Source organism: Alexandromys fortis, unplaced genomic scaffold (assembly GCF_014885135.2).
Source record: "Alexandromys fortis isolate MF-2015 unplaced genomic scaffold, M_Fortis_MF-2015_v1.1 scaffold_83, whole genome shotgun sequence".
In the NCBI taxonomy this organism is placed as follows: Eukaryota; Metazoa; Chordata; class Mammalia; order Rodentia; family Cricetidae; genus Alexandromys; species Alexandromys fortis.
Genome location: NW_026068001.1, coordinates 6,604,882 through 6,627,586, shown reverse-complemented (window position 1 = coordinate 6,627,586; position 22,705 = coordinate 6,604,882). Strand labels below are relative to the sequence as shown.

At 44.3% G+C, this 22,705-nt stretch overlaps 1 protein-coding gene across 6 annotated transcripts in view; it reads left to right on the top strand.

Annotated features, from left to right (window-relative positions):
- The window catches only part of Usp9x (ubiquitin specific peptidase 9 X-linked), a 134,031-nt gene that overhangs the window by 5,287 nt on the left and 106,039 nt on the right, over positions 1-22,705 (top strand). For 4 of the 6 annotated variants that reach the window (XM_050160769.1, XM_050160767.1, XM_050160768.1 and 1 more), the window contains exon 1: positions 20,458-21,148. The gene's annotated coding sequence lies outside the window, so the exon portion shown is untranslated. Of the gene's footprint in view, positions 1-268; positions 374-16,985; positions 17,101-19,817; positions 20,147-20,457; positions 21,149-22,705 lie in introns of those variants that run through there. The other 2 variants (XM_050160766.1, XM_050160765.1) reach the window with 2 other exon arrangements.

The window sequence follows — 22,705 nt, the reverse complement described above, 5'->3', positions numbered from 1 at the left end:
TTTCTACTTTTAGTAATTTCACCTCGTTGCTAAAAATTACAGGCCCGTGTCACCACACCCACTTTTGGGGGAAGAGAGGTGGAACCCAGGACATCTCACTGTGTCCCAGTGCCTATAGCCTAGGTTTTGACTAGAAACACTGTAAGCCACAGATCTGCCTTGCCGGTGGCTTCCCACTTAGTTCTGGCTATGAGAGGTATACAAGGACAGCGACGGTCTGGAGGAGGGTAAAGGAACTTAAACGCTTTCTGTTCTTCCTTCCTATCAGCTTCCTGTGCCTCTCAGCTTGCCCCAGAGGCACTTGGCCTTGGTAGCAGCTGTGTCTTTCCTGGGTCCTGTGCAGTTAACCAGCCTTGAGAAACTACGGCTTGAGGTGAGCAGCATTGCTTCCTGGGGCCTGGAGCCCAGCCCCATGGAGCCCCTCCTCCCAGTTTCTACCGCCTACTTTCCCATCCTTTTCATGAACCCCCTTCCAGAGACAATCTTGGTTTCTCGTGGCATAACACATAGAGTGCGCCTTTACTCCTTAGGCTAGTTATGGAAAGTTATTAATATGGCCTCCTGTCCTTGACTAGCTTTTGACTGACAGACAAAGCCTCTCACTAGTCACTGGAGAGCTGCATCAGCCCCCTAGAATTCCTGCTAGTTGTTGCAAGTTGAGCCAGTGTGATAAGGGAGAAGGACAGTGTCTACAGCGTAGCCAAATTGCCCTTATAGAACAAGTGATTACTTGTTGCACAAGCCTTCATTGTCTTTGAAGGACAGTTTGTTATTACTGATAAGCCCTCTCCATCCACCCTCCTGATCACCTTCTTCTCTTCATTCCTCTCATGAAACAACTATTGTATTAGTTATCATTTATGTGTACTTTTTAACATAGAAATATGTTATCTTGAAATATATGGCATTTCTGTAGGTTTTTACATTTCAGTTCATGGTATAATTACTTTTTTTGCAATTTGCCTTATTCACTAAGAAATTTGTCTTGGAAGTCATTCCATATAGCCATTTCTTTTTAACTACTGCATAATAGTCCTCAGCATGTACACACCATGGTTTATTTCACCCGCTGCTCTGTTTCCATTACAAAAGCTCTATGATTAATACTAGTGTCCTTGCTGTTTCGCCAGGGTAGATTTGGAGTAGTAGAAATGGGTCAGAATGAATGCATATTTTAAACATTGCATTGGATGCTAACAAAGATGTTCTCTTGCTGGACTGTGGTGGCACACACCTTTAATCCCAACACTTGGGAGGCAAACGCAGGTGGATCTCTGAGTTCAAGGCCAGCCTGGTCCACAGAGAATTCCAGTACAGCCAGTGCTACACAGAGAAATCCTGTCTCAAAAAACAAAACAAATGAATAACCAAATTCAAATATGTTTTCTTAAAATACAGTTCCAGTTTTCAAGTATCCCAAGAGACTGCCAAGTTCCTTCTTACCACGGGGCTTCTATGGCTGTCTTAGCATACATTTGCCATCTAGCACTGCTCTGGGCAGCTTTAGCTGGCACATCTTTAGATCTTTAGTAGGGAGACAGAAACAGCTGTTCATCATCATCATCATCATCATCATCATCATCATCATCAGTAGGGCACTGAGCCCAGGGCACTGTGTCAGTGAGATATATCCCTAGCCCTCTTTTTTCCTTTTTATTTGGAGATAGGGTCTTAGTAGGTTGCCCAGGCTGTCCTTGAATTCACTTTGTAGCCCAGGCAGGCTTGTGATCCTCCTGCCTCAGCCTCCCAAGTAGCTAGGATTATAGGCTTGTGCCTATAGACCTGTTTTTAAGTATTGTTTTAAACATCACCGCTTTTGGTTTCTTTGGTAACTTATTTCCTTCAAAACCACATAAAGTATCAAATCAGTTTTCTTCTAGACTCTGTGAGCTGTAATCATACCCAAAGTTCTTCCCTATGTACACTCATCTTTTTTTCTAGAGATGTCCTTGTGCTGTTACATACCAAATGTTGTTATTTTTTTCTATACACAATCTGTTTGCCTCTACACAGTTCCATATGCTGTAACCATACCCAAACTTCTTGTCTAGACATGGTTGAGAAGTCGGCTTTCTGTGTGTATTCATTAACTTGCTCACAGGATTTTCTCCCTTACAAGTTAATGCTGGTGCCCTGATGCCATTTCAGAAAACAGGCTGTGGTAAGGAGGGTACCACCTCCTATAATCTGACTTTTGCATCAGGGCAGAATCCTTGGCTTACCAGAGGGATCCCAATGGTTGTACTGGGGCTGATCCTACCACAGTTTTTAGGCTGGCATGGCTGGTACTACATAACAAGGGCCAATGGGTAGGAATGGTGCTATGTGGAGAGCTGTGTGAGTAAGATGAACATGGTGTCAATGCTCTACATTCGAGTTCCACAGGACGGCAGCGGACCTAAGGAGCCAAGGGACAAACCACCTGAGTGGTAGGTACTATATTCAGCCATGTAGAAGTCAGATCTCAGTGCAGAACAGCGGTGTTCTAGCTTGCCACAGAAGGCTGTAGTTGCCCTTGAGCTGGGAAACAGGGAGGATGGAAGGGCTGTCCTCCCTCAAACAGGAGATGGCTGAGAAATGGCCTTGTGGCAGTCTCCCACAAGATAGGGACAAGAAACTCCCTTGCAGCAGCTCCAGTCCTTATCTCTGCCTGTTCCAGGAGCAATCACAGGGCGCTCTGCCAAGACTCCCTTCAGACTGCCTTGTTCATGTGGCCTAGATGAAGATGTGCAAAGTCACCAGCATGCCACAATGGGGCCGTTCCCCTCGACTTGGTTACACAAAGCTCTTCTCGGCCTTCCTTCAGTATTCTGGATGAAAGGGCAGGCCATTTTTTAAACCCAGTCCCCAAATTTCCCAACTCTGACTTCTAACTTCTCCTTTCTGCTCTTCAACCAGCCATTCTTGCCTGGGCTTGCCCCCACCTTTCTCCCTCTCTCCCTCCTTTGCTAAGCAGAGCAAACAACCAGCAATGCACACGTCCCATGGCCTTCTGTCCCCTTTCCATGAAGTTATTGGTGCAGGAGGCATCCTGTATGGCTTCCAATTTATCACAGGTGACATTTTAATCAAGAATGTTGCTGCTTTTTAACGTGGATCTCCATCTTTCTGACCTTCAATACCAGTTCCCTCACTGCCCACTGCTCAGAAACCTCCCAAATGTGATTGCTCACCTTATGGTACTGAGTAAGTGAACAGGTCAAAGGGCAACTTTCCTCTAAACAGTCAGAAACCCAGGCTGACAAGGGCTCTGTGCTTTCAACACATAACAACTGGAGTCATCATCTAGGGGAAGGTACAGAGTCCTAGGGATTGCAGCAAGCTACAAGGGGAGAAAAGCTACTCAGAGTATTGGAGTTTATAGGAGCAGGGTCATGAAATTTCTTCTCATGCTCTACCACTGGTCATATCATCATATGGGCTGGGGTGTAACTTCATCGGTAGAGTGTTTGCCTATCCTGCTTAAAGCTCTGGGTTCCATCTTGCCGTGCTTAAACGGGAGCATGGATGGTGCACACCGGTAGTTTTAGTGCTTTGAACGTGAAGGCAGGAGGGTTGGCTAGTCTTGGGTATCTTTAGGTATATATCAAATTCCAAGCCACCAGCCTGAGCTACATGAGACCCCTGTCTGAATACACACACACACACACAATTCTATACCATATGGCTGCATTTTTCTGTAAGGAAGGCAGGCATGGGTGAAGTGAGCAGCTAGCATCTCTACTCCTGAAGCGCTGGTGTATTGGCAATGAGGATGGTGAGAAATCCTTCAACTATGAGATTATGTTGAAAGTAGAAGCATCAGAATCTGTTGACTCCAAGGTATCTGGCCTGAATAATTGGGAAGAATTGAGTTACCGTATAACAAGGTGATAGATAAGAAAACCTCACTGTTTGACCTACAGTTTTTGAGATAGCTCTGAATATGCACATGAAGTAGACAGTCAAATAAGCAGGTCTTTCATTCAAAGGCACACTCAAAACTGACTTTGTAAGAGTAGGAACCCTTGGGATAGGGAGCATTGTTAAAGCCACTGGACTCTAAATAGGAACTTGTATTCCAAACACTGAATTTTATTCATTCATCTTCCAACACTCAGTGGAATTTTCCATTATTGTGTGATATTTTACTCTTTTGGCTTTTGGGGAACCCACCACCCAGCTCCCAAATACAAATCACTCACGTGTAGGCTTATTCTTATTCTTATGTCTGGTCTTAGCCTGGGTTTTTGTTTGTTTGTTTGTTTGTTTGTTTTCAAGACAAGGTTTCTTTGTAGCTTTGGAGCCTGTCCTGGAACTAGCTCTTGTAGACCAGGCTGGCCTCAAACTCACAGAGATCCACCTGCCTCTGCCTCCCAAGTGCTGGGATTATAGGCATGCAGCACCACTGCCCAGCTTCTTGGCTTGTTTCTTGCTGCTTTTCTTAAATTATCCCATCTATATTTGGCCTTAGGGCTTTTATCTTTCTTTATTGCTGTATACCTTTTCTTTCCTTCTTACTCCGTGTTTGTGTAGCTGGTGGCTTGGCCCCTGGCGTCCTCCTCCCCCTTGTTCTCTCTTTGCTCTTGCTCTTTCTCCTTTCTCCTCCTATTTATCCTCTCTGCCTGCCAGCCCTGCCTATCCTTGTTCCTGCCTTGCTATTGGCCGTTTAGCGCTTTATTAGACCATCAGGTGTTTTAGACAGGCAAAGAATCACAGCTTCACAGAGTTAAACAAATACAGCATAAACAAAAGTAACACACCTTAAAATAATATTCCCCAACAATTGTGATTGGAAGCATCTTCTTTTCTTGTCAGTTGCATTTGATCTAATGATTTTTGTTTTGTTTTGTTTTTTTGAGACAGGATTTACTCTGTAGCTTTGGAGCCTGTTCTGGAACTTGCTCTTGTAGACCAGGCTGGCCTCGAACTCACAGAGATCCACCTGTCTCTGCCTCCTCCCAAGTGCTGGGATTAAAGGCATGCACCACCACCGCCCGGTTTAATGATATATCTTATAATGGATGGGACCCCCGGTTCAATGAAATATGGGAGTAATAGCAGTAAAAAGCAAATGATATGGAGCACTCACTACTGGACATCAGGTACCATGCTAATCCTTTATTTTTATGTAGTTATAATATAGAAAGGTGAAAAGCAGGGGTTGGGAAGATAGCTCAGGAGCTGAAGACTTTCATTTGATTCTCAGAACCCACATGGGAAAACCCTGATGCAGTAGTGTATATTTGCAATTCTGGCAATAGATAGATGGATCCTGGGGCTTACTGGCCAGCCTCTGTAGCCTACTTGTCAAGGTCCAGGGCAGTGGGAGACTCTGTCTCAAAAAAGGGGGGACCTGGAGAGATGACTTAGTAATTAAGAACAGTTGCTCTTCCAGAAGACTCAAGTTCAATTCCCAACACTCACGCCAGGCAGCTCATAACCACCTGTAACTCCAACTCCAGGGGATCTGACACACCCTTCTGGCCTCCAACAGCAACTTCACACAGGTGGAATACACACACACACACACACACACATAAATAAAATCAAAATTTAAAAACTTAATGAAAAAAGATGAACAGCTCCTGAGGAGCCATAATCGAGGTTATCTTCTGACTTCCATATGAAAGTATATGTGCACACACACACACACACACACACACACACCCATCACATACATGTGTAACCCCCTCCTCCTCCCCTACAGAAAGACTAAAAACATAGTCATGAACAATCACAGAAATCTGACTAAATGCTTAACCTATCTTATCTAAAATGTAATCACAACAGTACCTAACTTAAGGTTGAGTCCAAGAACTAATAGGGATGCTAAGAATAGTGGTTAGCACATGATGAACCCTGAATTATTTCATAAGCATTGGTGTTAAAATGTGAGAACTGATATATACATACAAAAAATAAGTAGTTATGGACCTCTACATCTTACTGCATATATCTTATACATCAGAAAAAGGGTGATCATTTTTGTTTTATTTTAGCTCTTTTTTAAATTTATTATGTATATAGTGTTCTGGGCACCAGATCTCATTATAGATTGGGTGTGAGCCATCATGTGGTTGCTGGGAATTGAACTCAGGATCTCCTGAACAACAGTCAGTTCTCTTAACCTCTGAGCCATCTCTCCAGCCCCTGTTTGTTTTATTTTAGACAGAATTTCATGTAGCCCACCCTGGAAATTCTGGTCCTTCTGCTTCCTCGATGCTGGGGTTAGATGCAGGCTTCTGTCTTGCTCAGTTTTATGGGAATGCTCGGGATGAAGCCTGGGGCTTTGTATGTGCTAGGTAAACATTCACCCAACTAACTGAGCTATAGCTACAACACAAAATCTGTCTGCTAAATAAGAACAGGAGAACCAGGGCCATCAATAGTCACTGAAACATCTTTTGTATGAAATGAATGCTTCAGGTTTCTTTTGATTAGTGTTAGGAAGACAAAAAATGCTGTCCTTTTACTTTTGTTGTTGTTGTTTGTTTGTTTGTTTTGTTTTTTTTTGAGACAGGGTTTTACTTTGTATCTGTGACTGGCCTGGAACTCACTCTGTAGACCAGGCTGGCCTTGAATTCACAGAGATCTGCCTTTCTCTGCCTCCCCAGTGCTGGGATTAAAGGCAAGGTCATCCTTCTAATCTTTCAATGTCTTAATATTTAAAATGGGTTTCTTAGACAGCAAATAGTTGGGTATTTTCTTTTAATCCCATCTGGCTAGCTCCCCGCTCTCTTCCACTTTTTCCCTATTCCTGTCCCAGCTTCCACGCCATCACCTAGTTTGCTTGCTCTCTTTTTTTTGTGCTGGAGATGCAGCGCAGGGCACCACACAGTGTAAGCCTGTGTTCTATCACTGAGCTACATGCCCAGTTCCTCTATTTGTTGGCTGGTGTTTTTGGACCACTAACACATCAAGTAACTATCAATATAGCTTTATTTCTGTCTCCCATGTTTGTTATTCCTTTCTCTTCTTTGACCTTGTTTCTTGCTGTCTTCAACTCTTTTCTACCCTTTCTGGTATTAATTGAGCATTTTATATTATTCCATTTTCTCTCTTTTCTTAGGATGTCAATTATACTTTAAAAAGAATAATCCCTTAGGGAGGAGCTCATGAACTCCACCTCAACCGAGGAGCTATTGATGGTAGATGGCTTCTTGGGGAGGAAGAGACAGGTTTTTAGAAAGGGTGTGATTCCTGGTAGGTCAGCAATGCTCCAGTGAATGGCCCCACACCCAGGGTTATATAATCAGCACAAATAGAGCTTGACAGGTTAATTTAAAAAAAAAAGAGGTCAGAAAGTTGGGAGGGGTGTCAAGATGGAGTTCTGTATCTGGGAGGAGTTAAAGGGGAAGCAGGAGTGATTATGATCAATGTATATTATATGAACTCAAATAATAAATAAAATACCACATATGGGGGGCAGAGGGAGAAGGAGGAGGAGAGAAGGGAGGGGAAACTGCAATCAGGATGTTAAATAAATAAATAAATTTAATTAATTAATACAATTTTTAAAAACCTATATATTGAAAAAATTCCCCAAGCCAGGTGTTATATAACAATTCCCCAAGATTGAAACATTCCATCATTTAAACCTCTTTAACGAGGAAGATAAACAACTCAAAACAACTTCAGGAAGTCCCTGAAACTGACCACATTCACCAGGCCCCCTCCCTGCCAGAGTAAACAATAAAAACCGAGAGTTCCCCTAAGACTAGGAAGCTGAGCTGCAAAGAAGACTCAGAGGAGTAAGACATGCAAAGAAGACTAGGAGACCACCTTCTTAGAAGAAGCAGAAGGCTGCCGAGCTGCCTGGAAGAGGTTTAGACCAAGTGAGACACTTGTAAAGCTCACTTTCCAACCCGTTGGGCTGCAAGCTATGCAGTGTGCTCCAGGTTCCCAGCTTTGTGAGCTGTTATCCATGTTGGGGTGGGCCTTGGTAATGTACCTGTCCTTGAGTCATTTTGGTTCTTGTAAGTAACCCCTCACCCATACTCCTGCAGGTAACCCCAGTAAAATTCATAGGTTCACCAAATTGGACTTTTGTAGTATCTGTTCTTTGGTCTGTCATTCTTTCCATATAATTCTGCCAGCCATAAAACTTTGTTTGAGAAAAACCTTTATTTCTCCACATTTAAAGAATAATGTGGCTGGTCACAGAGTTCTAGTTTGTGTGCCTACCCCAACACTTTTAAATATTTCATCATTACACTCTGATTTGCAAGGGTTCCAAAGAGAAGCCTAATGTCACTTTCCGTCTGCAGCTAATGCTTTCCTTCTGTGGTTTATTTAAAAACTTTCTACAATGAATATGACATTTGATCTTAAATGATTGAATATGATATCCAGATACTTATTTTTTGGCATTTATCCTGCTTAGTGTTTTCTGCTCTTCTTGAATCTGTGGTTCAGTGTCTGTCATTAATACTGGGGAATTGAAGGCTAGAGAGATGGCTGCTCTTGCAGAAGACCCAGGTATGGACCCAGTAACCACATGGCAGCTCACAACTCCTGTTTTCCATACAAGTCTTGTTTTCACAACTCTGGTTTCCATAACTCCTGTTCCAGAGGATCAGCATACATGTAGTGTGTATACAGTATACACATATACAGTAATATGTACATGAAGGCAAAGACATACACACATAATTCTCAGACATTATATGAAATGTTTCTTTTGTTCTTTCTTCAGTTTCTTTTTTGAAAAATACTTATTTGTATTTTATGTGCATTGGTGTTTTGCTGCATGCACGTCTGTGTGAGGTGTCAGATCCTCTGGAACTGGAGTTGCAGACGGTTGTGAGCCACCATGTGGATGCTGGGAATTGAACCTGGGTCCTCTGAGAGAGCAGCTAGTGTTGTTTTTGTTTGTTTGTTTGAGACAGGGTTTCTCTGTAGCTTTGGAGCTTGTCCTAGAACTAGCTTTTGTAGACCGGGCTGGCCTTGAACTCACAGAGATCTGCCTGCCACTGCCTTCTAAATGCCTAAATGCTGGGATTAAAGGCATGTGCCAACCACCACCTGGCTTTTGTTTTTTTTTTTTTTTTTTGTTTGTTTGTTTTGTTTCTTTTTGGCAGCTAGTGCTTTTAACCACTGAGTCATCTTTCCAAACCTTCAATTTCTTTTCTTTCTTTTTTTTTTGCTTTAACATCTTAGAAGTTTCTTTTGGCTGTCCTGGAACTCACTTTGTAGTCCAGGCTGGCCTCAAACTCACAGAGATCTGCCTGCTTCTTAAGTGCTGGGGATTAAAGGCATGCACCACCACTACCTGGCTAACAATTTAGAAGTTTCCATTGGCATACCTTCATAGTCTCTGACATTTTCCTTGACTGCATACCCAGAATACTACAGTTGAGCCTGTCAACGTGTCAAAGGTACTCTTCTTGATTTCTGTTACAGCTGTTGAGAGAGAGAGAGAGAGAGAGAGAGAGAGAGAGAGAGAGAGAGAGAGAAGAGAATGTATGTGTATGTATGTATTCATATACTGGGTATTGACCTAAAGTTCTGTTCATGCTAAATCTACAGTCTGTGACCATCCTACATATGTAACCCCTATTTTGATTTCTAGCATTTTCTATTGGTTCTTAAAGTTTCTGTCTGTTTTGAATGTGATCCTGTTTTTCATTAGATCCCTTAGTATATTGTAATGGTTTTAAATTCCTGCTGCTATGACCAGTATCTCTCCAATATCTGAATGTGCTTCTGATGCTTATCTCTTCAAACCGTGCTCAGTTCTTTTTTTCAGTGTCCTTTTAATGTTCTTGTTTGACAGGTAGGCATGATGTTAAAGTTGCTGGGGTGAGTGAGTCTTCACTAATGTGGCTGCAGTGTTGGGGAGAGAGGAAGGATACAGTCTTGTACATTAGGTTTTAGGCTTTTAGTGAGCTTGTGTAGCTGGATGGTTGAATTGGGAATTTGGCATTTGCTTCTTCCCTCCCCATCTATGTAGACTGGCTAGAGAGGGCTGAAGTCTGACATTCCTTTCCCCAGTGTCAAAGGTTAGAGGGCTCTCCAGTTGGCTTAGGATGATAACATCTAAGGTGATTAGACTTTGGTAAAATACTTTTCCTTGCAGGCATGCTTTTGTTAAAAAGAATAAAATCCTCTAAGAATATCTCAGAATTGTTTTTTCTCCTATTTGGCTGAGAAGCAGGTGGCACCCCTCTTGAAACATCCTCAAAGGCACACCCTCCAAACCTATAGGTAAAACTCACAATACTGTAGAGAACCCCTCATCAGCTAGTGGTTTTTTTTTTAATCTGAAAGTTGTCTACACACACTTTCAGCCATTCATGAACTAATCAACTACAGTTTAACCTTCCCTACCGTAGTTCTGGCTAAAGCTTCTGCTTTGGTAAGCTGTGATTTTTCTAAATTTGCATGTGTCTCTGGGGGAGGCAGAGTTAACCTTGTGACCTCAATTTTCTGATTGATCTGAAAGGAGTTGTTGACTTTAAGGTGTTTTGCTTTTCTGTTATTGGAAGGTCAGGAATGATGACTTCTAAGGGCCTTATGTGCTGGGTCAGAAACTGGAGGTCAGCATTTTCTTATCATAGCAAAAAGATTAAATAGCATGCCAAATATTTATCAGTTAGGGACTGGTTACCAGGACGTACAGCATTCACCCAGCAGGGTACTATTGATCAAAAATAGTCAGTTCTAAATATCCTCATGTGAAATAATGTGCAAAATATTAAAAAATTTAAGTATGTAGAAAAAGCCAGGTTGTGGTGGCATATACATTTAATCCCAACACTCGGGAGACTGAGACAGAGGCAGGTGGATTTCAGTGAGTTTGAGGCCAGCCAGCCTGGTTTACAGAGCAAGTTCCAGGACAGCCAGGGCTACACTGAGAGACCCTCTTGGAAAAACAAAGAGAAAAAAAAAGTCTGGTCTACACTGAGAGACCCTCTTGGAAAAACAAAGAGGAAAAAAAGTAAGTGGAAAAAAAATAAAGAGCTTGCTGACATTTGCTCAGCACTCGTAAACCGAATCAATGTTCATTTGAAAAACAGATACTCATATATGCCTACTATTTCTCAAAGACAATTCAAAGATTAGTAAAAAAAAAAAATGCATATATACCAAATCATAGCAGTTGTGTTTCAGTACTGTGAAAAATATTTTTGTTTCTCAATTTTCCAAATTTAACCTAGATGTGCCAAGGCGGGCCTGTAATCTCAGAATTGAAGAGGTAAAGCAGGGGGATTAACTGTCCAAGGTCAGCCTCATAACAAATTTGAGGTCAACCTGGGTTTACCTGTGATGTTATCTCAAAAACAAAATAAAAACTTCCAATGTTTTTAATTTCATTATGTTATTTCAAAAGTTAATTTTTAGAAAAACTGCCCATTCAAATAAACCTGAAAGGAAATATGTTAAAATGACATCAGTCATTGTTTCTGGTGGTAGAATACAAGGCAAATTTCTCGGCTATTAGCCAGACATTTTGTAGTGTCATCATATTCCATTTAATGTTGTTTGTGCGCACCACATAGAGTTTTGTTTGCTTTGAGCCTCCGGTGCCCAGCTGTTATAAAGTAAATGGAAAGTCCTTTTCCAGACCACTGCTTGGGCCAAGCTGCTTCTGTTGGCCATTCCACTTGTTTCGTTGCCATCTGCAGCATACATTTAAAAGCTGTCAGACGTCACTCTTTCAATAAGCGCTTCCATGTTTGTTGAAGGACTTGAGCAAGGAAAAAGGCTGGCTGGGTGCTTAAGCAAACTGAGAGTGAACTCGCCAGCTTCTGATAACAGCCCCTCTCGTAAACAACCACATAGGCTGGCAAAGCTAAGGGTAAGCTGGCATGTCCTATCCCTCTCAACCCCACAAAGAAACAAGAGGTCCTACCACGAAGCTAAAGAATGGAAAGGAGACAGTTTGTGCTAGGCAGCTGACAAGTGGCCACTTATGTTTTCCCAAGAAGAAATCTTTATCTAAAAGAATAAAGGAGAAAAGATACTTAGGAGCCAAGAAAGAATAGCTGTTTTTAAAATAAAACATACGATGTAGCGAGGTGGTGGCAGCGCACATCTTTAATCCCAGCACTTGGGAAGCAGAGGCAGGCAGATCTCTGAGTTTGAGGCCAGCCTGGTCTACACAGTGAGACCTCTGTCTTGAAAAAACAAAACAGGGCTAGAGAGATGTGAAGAAGGACACTTAAAAGAAATTCCACATTAGCTCAGAATTGATAAAAATAGACATTTATTTAGGGGTAGATTCACAAATCAGAATCCTCTTCTGGAACAGAGAACAGACTCAGTGGTTAAGAGCCCTGGCTGCTCTTCCAAAGGACCTGGGTTCAATTCCCAGCACCCACATGGTGGCTTACAAGCACCATCTGTACCTCTAGTCCCAGGGACCAACACCCTCTTCTGACTTCCCTGGGCACCAGGCATGCATGTAGTACACAGACACACATTCAGGCAAACATTTATAAAAACAAAAATTTTAAAAATGCAATACTTAGAATACAAAAAAAACATATACCAAAATCCTACTAGTATTAATTAAAGGGAAAAAACAGGACCTCTTTGAATTAGAAAAAAGTTCTGAACTGTAGGATGCTTTTAATGAAATATCACTATATAAACATATTCTCAAACATATGAACTTAGTTAATGAATTCTGTCTTAAAAATTATGAAATAAAAAGATAAATTCTGAACTAAGTACAATTCACACTTTAGTAGCCTGCCATGGAATTATCTGGGAAATATCTCTTTTAATTGGATTCTTGGCAGCACTAGTCTTAATTCTAGAAAGTTCTGTGGTAAAAACAACATTTATTTGGGTCATTTATTTCCTAAGACTTTATAAAAGCCGTTTCAGTCACTAAGAATGACTTTGGATCTTAATGATTTAAGATAGCTAAATAAGTATCTTAATACAGTTTTCTAAAATTTTCAAACCAATTTTATTAGGAAACTAGATTGTAAAAAAATTCCCTTATAATTTTGTTTATGCTGTGAAATTCAAAAATGGTTCCTTCTTTTCTTTTAAAAAAGAGGGTTTATGCCAGGTGGTGGTGGCACATGCCTTTAATCCCAGCACTCAGAAAACAGAGAGGCAGGTGGATTTCCGTGAGTTTGAGGCCAGCCTGGTCTACAGAGTGAGTTCCAGGACAGGCTCCAAAGCTATACAGAGAAACCCTGTCTCGAAACAAACAAACAAACAAAAAAAGAAAAAGAGAAAAAAAAGGTGTGTGTGTATTTTTTTTTTTTTTTGTTTTTTTTTCGAGACAGGGTTTCTCTGTAGCTTTGGTGACCATCCCGGAACTAGCTCTTGTAGACCAGGCTGGCCTCGAACTCCCAAAGATCCGCCTGTCTCTGCCTCCCGAGTGCTGGGATTAAAGTGTGTGTGTATTTTTATGTGTGTGTTTTGCTTGTTTGTATGTATGTATGTACACCATGTATATGCATGGTGCCCATGTTGGAAGAGGGTATTGGATCCCCTGGAACTGGCTACAGGTAGGGGTGAGCCGCCATGTGGTTGGTTGCTGGGAAGTCAACCTGGGTCCTCTGCAAGAGCAGCCAGTGCTTTAAACTGATGAGCCAATCTCCAGCCTTAGTCTTTTTCTCTTTTCCCCAATGACAAGGCAAGCATAAAGATCAAGACAGTGGCCATGTAGAATTGTAGGGATAAGCCCTCCCCTTGGGGGCTGCATAGAATATCATATTTTTATTGTGAAAATGATTGAGTCATCTTTTTCTATGTACAATAAACCTAAGAGACTTACTTTTCAATGGAGAAAACCCGGAAAATTCAGACTATTCCAGATATATACGTGAGCTATAACTGTGTGGAGCTAGGAGTTACTAGAACACGCTAGGTCAGGAGGGAGACATAATCTGTGCCACAATGTGATACTCCTCTCAGACTAAAGAGATTTGTACTTCCTAGAACCACACAGAATTACATTATGCTCACAAGAAAAACACTAAAAGATGTGATTATTTTACATGGTAGTGCTTTACACAAAGTATATAAAATAGAATCCTTCGAATTTTAAGCAAGCATCTAAAGATCCCCATAGTCTAAAGTAAATTGAGTGTCCTTGTACTTTTAGTGAAGACTAACAGACGCACTGGAGAAATATTAACTGATGCTTCCTGCTGGGAGCGGGCTGAGTCAGCTCTAGGATTCAGCCAGCCTTTTCAGGTCTCAGTTTTCGAGTCTTGAATGCCTACCAGCTGTCTAGTCTCTGGTGATAACTGCATGCTAGCCAAATGTAGATAAGTCTCATGTATAGATCACAACTGGAAATGTTTATTTCTAAAGAAAGAAATCTCTTCTTATTAACAATGCTAGGGTATTAATTAACCAAGGGACCTGCTATACAGTGTTAACATTTTGAAAAACTACTTCTTAATGAGGTAGGTGCCTGTGCCCCGTGCTTTTCTGTGGCGTCTTCCCTTTGGAGGGCTGGCCTGCTGCCTTGTGAGTCCTCTGGTTTTGTTCCTTCATTTGGCCCCTTCTTTGGACATCCTGCAAAGGTATGCAGCTCCTTGCACAGGTTCAGGGCACTGATCTTTCACCTGACCAGCTTTTAAAGTTCCTTTGAAATATCAAGTTGAACTGGGTGTAATGGCCCATGCCTTTAATCCCAGTCCTGGGGAGGCAAGAGAACTTTGTAAGTTTGAGACTAGCCTGGTATACATAACAAATTCCAGGACATCCAGGGCTGTGGAGAGAGACCCTGTCTCCAAACAAACAAATAGAAAAAAAACACAAAAGAAAGAAAATGAAGGTGAAAATTATTTCATCTTGTTATATGTGTTTGTGTTCTGTTTTTCTTGGCTTTTTGTTTAAGGTTGCTAGGAATAACTTTCTGTTTATTATCCAGTAGAAGCTATCAGAAAAACATGCACAAACTTTCTTTACCATGGACACTGAGTTAGTTACATTTCCTTTTTGTTTTTGTTTTCCACGGTTTCTCTGTGTAGCCCTGGCTGTCCAGGAACTTGCTCTGTAGACCAGGCTGGCCTTAAACTCACATTTCTGCCTGCCTCTGTATCCTGAGTGCTGGGATAAAAGGCATGCGCCACCATGCCCAGCTAGTTCTGTTTCTTTTTTCTGTGACAGAACACTTAAGAAAAGCAACCTAAGAAAGGAAGGGTCTATTTTGACTCACTATTGCATCTCACATCTGTCACGATGGGGAAGTCAAGGCAGCAGGAGCTTTAGGCAGCTGTTCACATGACATCCACAATCAGGAAGCGGAGAGACGAATGCTGGGGTTCAGCTTGCTTTCTCTCTCTTTTTGTTTTTCTTTTTTTGGGACAGGGTTTCTCTGTGTAACGACCCTGACTGTCCTGGAACTTGCTTTGTAGACCAGCCTGGCCTTGAACTCTGATACCCACCTGCCTCTGCCTCCCGAGTGCTTCTCTATTAAATGTCTGTGCCACCACACTCTGTTTGCTTTCTCATTTTTTTTTAAATGTAGTCCAGGAGCCCAGCCCAGGAAATGGTTCCACCCACACTCAGGTTGAGTTTTCCTTTTTGCATTAAACTTCTCTGAGAAATACCCCTGTAGACACACCCAGAGGTTTGTCTCCTAAGTGATTCTAAATTCTCATCAAGTTAACAATCATAGTCATGAAGACACCTTCATACTTAAGTCTTTTATTATTATCATTTGTTGTGATTTTCCTCTTACCTCTTTTTCTTTTCTGAGACAAGGTTTCTCTGTGTAGCCCTAGCTGTGCTGGAACTCACTCTGTAGACCAGGCTGACCTCTAACTCAGCGATTTAACTCTGCCTCTCAAGTGCTGAGATTAGAGACAGGTGTCACCATCACCCAACTTCTCTTGCCTTTTTTAATAGAGCTTTGTGAAGTCTCACACACAATCTGGGAAGCTTTCAGGAAAAACTTTTCAAATTAAAATACAAAATTAGACACAAAAGATAATATTTACAATGAGAAAAGAAATCACCACAAATTACAAATTGTAAAATAGCACAAAATCCAGGAGGGAAAAACATGTGGTTGATTAAAATGTCTTTATTTCTTGTGAATAGTTTAGAAACCTTTGTTCAGTTTCACAACTTAATAATATCAAATATATTAAGGTGATTATGAAATTTGAGACAACTACCCAATTTCATATATGAACTGTAAACTCTTAAGACTTATTTACTAGCTAATCTTAAATATTTGTTGATTTGATAACACTCATTAACTAGCTTGTCCTTGATGGTCTCCTTGTAATGGCTGTGGTAGTCATTGGTGACTGCTGATGCAGATACCAAGATTAAAGCATTTACTTTAACTCTCAAGTAGGCAGGTATCAGACACTTCTCCTTTGGAAATGTGTGTGTATGCCCCTGAGACCAAGAGATGATCCAAAGCCAGGGTTACTCTTGGTGTCCTTGCTGGACTTTGTATCCAAGCCCTTAACTGGAAATTGGTTAGTTTCAGAGAAGCACTAACAGAGCAAAATGGACAGACCATTTTCTAACTTTTTTTGGTTTTGTTCTGTAATGTTTTTGGCTTGGGGCAATGTTTCTCCGTGAAGTCTTGGTTGTCCTGGAACTCACTGTGTAAGAACAGACTGGTCTTGAACTCCCAGAGATCCTCCTGTCTCTGCCTCTCAAGCGCTGGGGTGAAAGGTGTGCGCCACCACTGCTGGCTTTCTGTTTTATAGGGAGACGCATTTACTCCCCATATAGAACTGCTTTGAAATTTGTCCTCAAGGGATCCTATATTTTAAGATGTATGCTACTTAGCAAATTTTTTTGGGGTAGAGTGAAGAGGGGACCGAATGCAATGGGAAATTTTATGAGGAAATGAAATATAATAAGGTTCTCTTCTGATAGCAAAGAACCAGGAAGTTGAAAAAAATTACAGTCTTCAGCCCTGAAAGGACAACTGTTAGCAAAGAGAAACCAAAACAAAGGAAGCGAGAAGAAAGGGCTGGACTACAGTTAACTTTCATCTCGGTTGTACTCTGGTGTTGAATTTACTCTCTTAACCCAGCACTGTTCATTTCCTGTCTCAGGAGCTGAATGGAAGATGTCTAAGTGGGCAGTCCTGTAGCCACACCCCCCTCTGGGAGCCAAGTGTACATTTACCCGTGGAGAGTTGCTGGAGAAGACTTAAAACTAGACCTGCTGGTAAGGGTGTAATATAGAGATTCCCGTAGGAAATTACCAGTATTTGATTGGGATTGTTTCCTCTTTGAATGGGGGTGGGAGATTGCTGAGGATTGACTCCAGAGCCTTACTTGTGTTGAGCATTACTGAGATTCTATCCTTAAAAATTACATAGTAAAACATATATAACATTTACCATTGTAATTACCTAAGTCTGTAGTTCCATGGCATTAACAGTATTATACAAGCATTCCCATTTCCCACTGCCCTAATTTTTTTTGTCACCTCCATAGAAATCCTGTGTCCGGTAAACCATACCTCCTATCCTCTACCCTACTTTGTCTGTATAAACTTGCCTACTTTAAAGATGCCACACAAAGTGAAATCAAATGGGAGCTTCTGTATCTGGTTTATTTTCCTTAGAAGGTTCCCAGGTTCATACATGTTCTAGTCTCTATCAAGAGTCTCATTCCTTTTTAAGGCAGGATAACATTCCATTGTGTATGTCTACCACATTTTATCCAGTCATCTGCTCAGTGTCTGGGCCGTTTCCACATTTTGGCTATTGTGACTAATGCTGCTATGAACATTGGTAGACAAGTGTTGCGGGAGGTCCTTCCGCCCTCCAGCCAATAGCCGCTGAGAGACATTTGTTTGAGTCCCTGCTTTCAATGCTTAGGCTTTACCTAGGAGTAGAGTTGGCTGGGTCAGATGGCAATGTTTATCTTTTTGAGGACCAGCCTATTACTTTCAGTATCAGCTGCACCAGTTTACTTTTCCACCAGCAAGGTAGAATTTCAATTTTTCTGCATCTGGCCTTGTTATCTCCTTGCTTTTTCTGTTAATAGTCTTAGACTGTGTAATAGTAACAGACTATGAAGTGTTATCTCCTGTGACTCTGCTTGTGTTTCTCTAATGAATGGTGGTGGTAAGTATTTTTTCATGTATTTACTGGCCATTCATCTATTTGATGAATGAGTGTTCGAATCCTTTGCCAACTTTTATTTTTAAATTTTAATATTATTTTTCAAGATAGAATCTGACTACATAGCCCAGGCTGGACTCAAACTGAAGATTCTCCTGTCTAACCTAGAGTGCTGGGATTACAGGCACCTGCTGCCTTACACCGTTTCCTTTGCTTATTTTTACATTTTGAAAACTGTGTGTATGTGTGTTCATGATGTGGATATGCACGAGAGAGGACAACTTGCAGGAGACCATTTACTTCTTCCACCATGTAGGTTCCAGGGATCAAACTCAGGTGTCAGGCTTGACAGCAAGCACTTTTACTCAGGAAGACATCTCACCATCCCCTTTTGCTTATTTATTTATTTATTTATTTATTTATTTATTTATTTATTTATTTGGATTTTCGAGACAGGGTTTCTCTGTAGCTTTTTGGTTCCTGTCCTGGAACTAGCTCTTCTAGACCAGGCTGGCCTCAAACTCACAGAGATCTGCTTGCTTTTGCTTATTTTTATGTTGAAGGATTTTGTTTGTTTTGCTGTTGAGCTGAAGGAGTTTTATATATTGTGAATTTTAATTCCTTATTAAATGATTTAGAGATCGTTTAAAACATGCTGTAGGTCGCCTTTTTAGTCTGTTGATTATTACTTTAAGTTGACACAGTAATCATAAATATTTATAGGGCATAATGTGATAGTATTTTTTAGAGGATGGGGGAGGTAGACAGATCTCTAGCTTCAGTCTTACTAAAATCACGTAATAGTTTTATTACATGTATTAGTTTTATACAATAAATATTGCACGTGTTTTATTATAAGGACTATAAATAATGTGTTTGGGGCACACTATTAGTTTTTGTAGCGAGAACTTTGTAAACAGTCTTGTGTTGCATAGAGAAATGTTTAAAACTTAACCAGTAACGTGCTGTCACCTAAATTCTTTGAGACTCCATTTAAAACGCTGCTCTATTAGAAATGAATGTATTTATAGCATAAACTTAACAGTCCTGTACACGATATATTTTATAGGATTTTATGATTTTACATGCGAGCTGCTACCCACAGACATTTTTAAGTCAAAATGAAATGTGATAGATCAGTAATTGTCTTTATTTCCTTTTCATTTGTGCATTTTAGGAAAACCATACACTTGTTTCAAACTCCCTATCCCCCCCGTTTGAGATTGCCCTGATAAGTTTTTCCTCTGCAGCCTGCACTTCGGAATGTCAATATGCAGAAAATAGTCCCTGACATAGCGGATGGGTTCATAAGTCCCTTCCGGGTTCTCACACTGAATGGTGCTGATATGGCAATGTAAGTTTTATTTTGCTACGTTTAGCATTACCGAGTAGCTAGCTGCCTGTTACGGTGTACAACTTTTGTCTTTACTGTTTTAACGATTCCTGTGTCCAAAATGTGCCCATTCCCAGCCAGTGTGCCTTTAAGGCTGACGAAATGCTTTCAGGTACTGATGCTGCAGGACCGTGTGAATGAGCTGCTTAAAGCGCCTCCCTCAAAGAGTGGGAAGGAGGCCCCCACTCCGAAGGAGTTCTAGCCACACCTTCCCCCTATCGGCAGGGAGCAGGTGGTCAAACCCTTGGGACCTGGCACCGCCGCTCAGTGGCCCGGCCCGTCCTCGTGTCACGTGACGCGGGTCAGCTGCGCAGTCGGGACCCTCAAGCAAGGCGGCTGCAACCGTCTAGCACTGGGACCCAGGAATCTCGACTTTCCGTCCCCCCCCCTCCCCCGCACCGCCCCGGAAAAGGGGGAGGCCGATGACGTCATCATCCGGGCACTCGACGGCGGGGCCACGGTTCACAATGGAACAAAAACAAGCAGCTAGCTCTAGTCAAACTCGGCGACGCGGCCGCAGCTCGCTCCTTTAACCCTCGCCTGCCCATATCCCCGCAATTCCCGACAGTCCAGTCCACTCGCCTGCTCCGCACGCCAGAACTCCGGCCTCTTTCCCTTCCCCCACCCCAGCCTCTTCTTCGGAGCTTTTTGGGGCGACTGTCAGCTCTCGGCCGGGTCCCCTGGCCGAAGAGGATGGAAGAGTCTCTGGCCCTCGCATGACCCCCCCGAGGGGCCGTCCGGAAGCCACGGTAGGGCCGAATGCCGGTATTGTCTTTCCCTCCCCCACCCGGGTCGTCGAGTTCCAGGCGTCCACCGCCTCAGCCGGCCCCCTAGCGGCGCGCGTTCTTCCCGCTCCCCCACCAACCTGAGGTAGCCGGAGAGGCGAGGGGGGGCAGCTGGCCGAGAGGGGGGCTGGGCAGGGGGAGGGGCGGGCCGAGCGAGAAGGGGCGGGGCCTGAGAGGGGCGGGGCCTGACGGGGGCGGAGACGCGGCGAGCCTTGGGCGGCACTGGGACTAGTGGGAGTCTGCGCTGCTGCTGCCGCTGCTGTTGCTGCGTCGCCGCCGCCGCTGCCACCTCCACTGCCGTCGCCGCCGCTGGCCGTGCGGGTTTCTTTCTCTTTTTTTTTGTCTTTTTTTCGTTTTTGATTAGTTGGTTCCGCCATATTGACGAGGCCGTGATACCCAAGGCTGCGGAAGCTAGTCTCCGCCCGTGGCGGAGCCGCAAGCTCGGTAGCCGGCCCGTTCGGGCCTCGTCTGTCTCAGCGAACCCCCTCCCTGCCTTGCACCGGCTCCCAGGCCTCGCGGGAGCCGGCCGCTGCCGCCTCTCCCTCACGGGAGGCGGCTGCTTTTAGCGCCCCGGGACTTGGGGTCGCTGACGGGAGCGAGGAGCGGAGCCGCAGGCAGGCGAGCAGGCCCGGAGTGGGGGGACAGAGGCGGCGTCTAGGGGAAGGTGAAACTGCCGCTGCAGGAGGAGGAGCAGGAGGAGGTGACGCAGGAGAAACGCACCGCCCGGAGCTTGACTGAGCTCAGAGAGCGCCCCAGCCTGAGGGGAGAAGGGGAAGAGAGCCGCCGTCGGCTGAGCGGCTGAGAGGGAGGAGGAGGCGGCCGCAGCCGCCGCGGCCCTAGGGCGGCCAGCGTGAGGAGCGCCGCGCCGTGTCGGCACGCGTGCAGCCTCTCCTCACATTCTGTCCGGCCTCGAGCTTTTGCCTTGCGCCTCCCGCCTCCGCGTGTCCTGCTTCAGAAGACTGCTGGGTGAGTAGCCCGGAGCTCGCGCGGCCGACAGCTGGCCCGAGGGGTGGGGAGCCGGGCGCGGGCGAGGGGGTGTGCGTGCGAGGGCCGGCCCTCCCTGGGGGCCGCGGCCGCGCGCGACCCTCGGCCGTGCCCCCGGCCGGCGGCCCGTGTGCGCGTGTGACGGGGAGCGCGTCCGTGTGCGCGCGTGTGTGTGTGTCCGTGTGCGTCTGAGGGAGTGTTTTGGACTGGCAGGGAAAATGGCTGACGGCTCCGGCCCTCCCCTTCCTCCCCCTTCCCGTCCAGACTGGAGCGGAGAGGAGGAGGATGAAGGCTCCGGGCGCGGCGTGCCGCCCCTCCACCCGTGCGGGAGTCGGCCCCGAGCGCGCGACGGCGCCGGGGAGGGGGGGCGTCCGCGCGCCCCTTCACCCCGCCGCGGACGCCCTCAGCCTGTTCCACTTGACACCGAACGCCATTACTGAGGAGGAGTGATTTGGGGCGGGCGGGCGCGCTAGGCCGCGGCGACGCCTGGCTATCGGGCCTGCCGGCGCGGCCACCTCCCCTCCGCCCTCGGCGATAACCGCGGGCGCGCGCCCCGTGCCAGAGCCGGGCCCGGTTATCGGCGGCCCACACCCCCCCCCCCGGCCCCGGCAGCGGCGCGCGGCCTGGGCCGGGCAGGCTGCTCGCACGCCGAAGTCGCCTCCGAGCGCGAGCAGACCTGCCACCTTTCTATTTTTAACTCTTCCTCAAGACGGCAACGGTGACAAAATACTCGCATGTGCGAGGTGCTGCCTAATAAAACCTTCAGCCGCGGGTGACGGGAGGCCCCGGCCGGCTGGAGACGTGGCTCGCTTCTCTCTCATTCATTGGGAACTAGGTGCGGACGCAGGGCGAGGGCGGGGGGTTTGTTATTGTTTGCACGGCCCCAGCCGCCGGAACTTGGCCTTTTTTCTCGACGACGTGCCTCAGCGAGGGACGCTCTCATTCTTGAAGTTTGTAGTTCCACCGTTAATTGGGTTCTCACGGCCTCAGTTTACAGGTGTGTCTCATTGCCGCCGACTGTGGGGGGGGGGGATTCTGGGTTTAGGTTCAATTCTTATGCTAATGTTTGTAGGAGAGAGATTTGTAATTTTTTTCACCTTAAAACTCACCAGCCTTTCATATCTATCCATCCTTTGTATAATTTCACTCAAGAAGAATTATTTTGGGTGTACTGATGTGGAAACTTTGCAGCCGGTATCTGTTAGTTCATTAGCTCCCTTTATTGTAAGGACTGGCTAACCAGAACTAGGTTTTCTTTTTAACCCGCACATTTGAACATAAAAATAGAGACTACAAGCTCTCTAGGTCCTTTCAGTCTGTTGAATCACCAGGCTGCCATTTTGGCTTTAGTAAAATGCCCTCCAATTTCTTGGAAGATTTAGCTATTAGATATATCGAGATACCAACATTTCTTTTATCATTTTTAAACTTGCGTGCATTGTCATACTTGTAACTTTAACCTTCTAAACTTTATTGTTCCAGTGTTTGGGTACACTGAAAGCCGGAAGTATTAGGAATTGACGTTCCAAGGGTGAGATT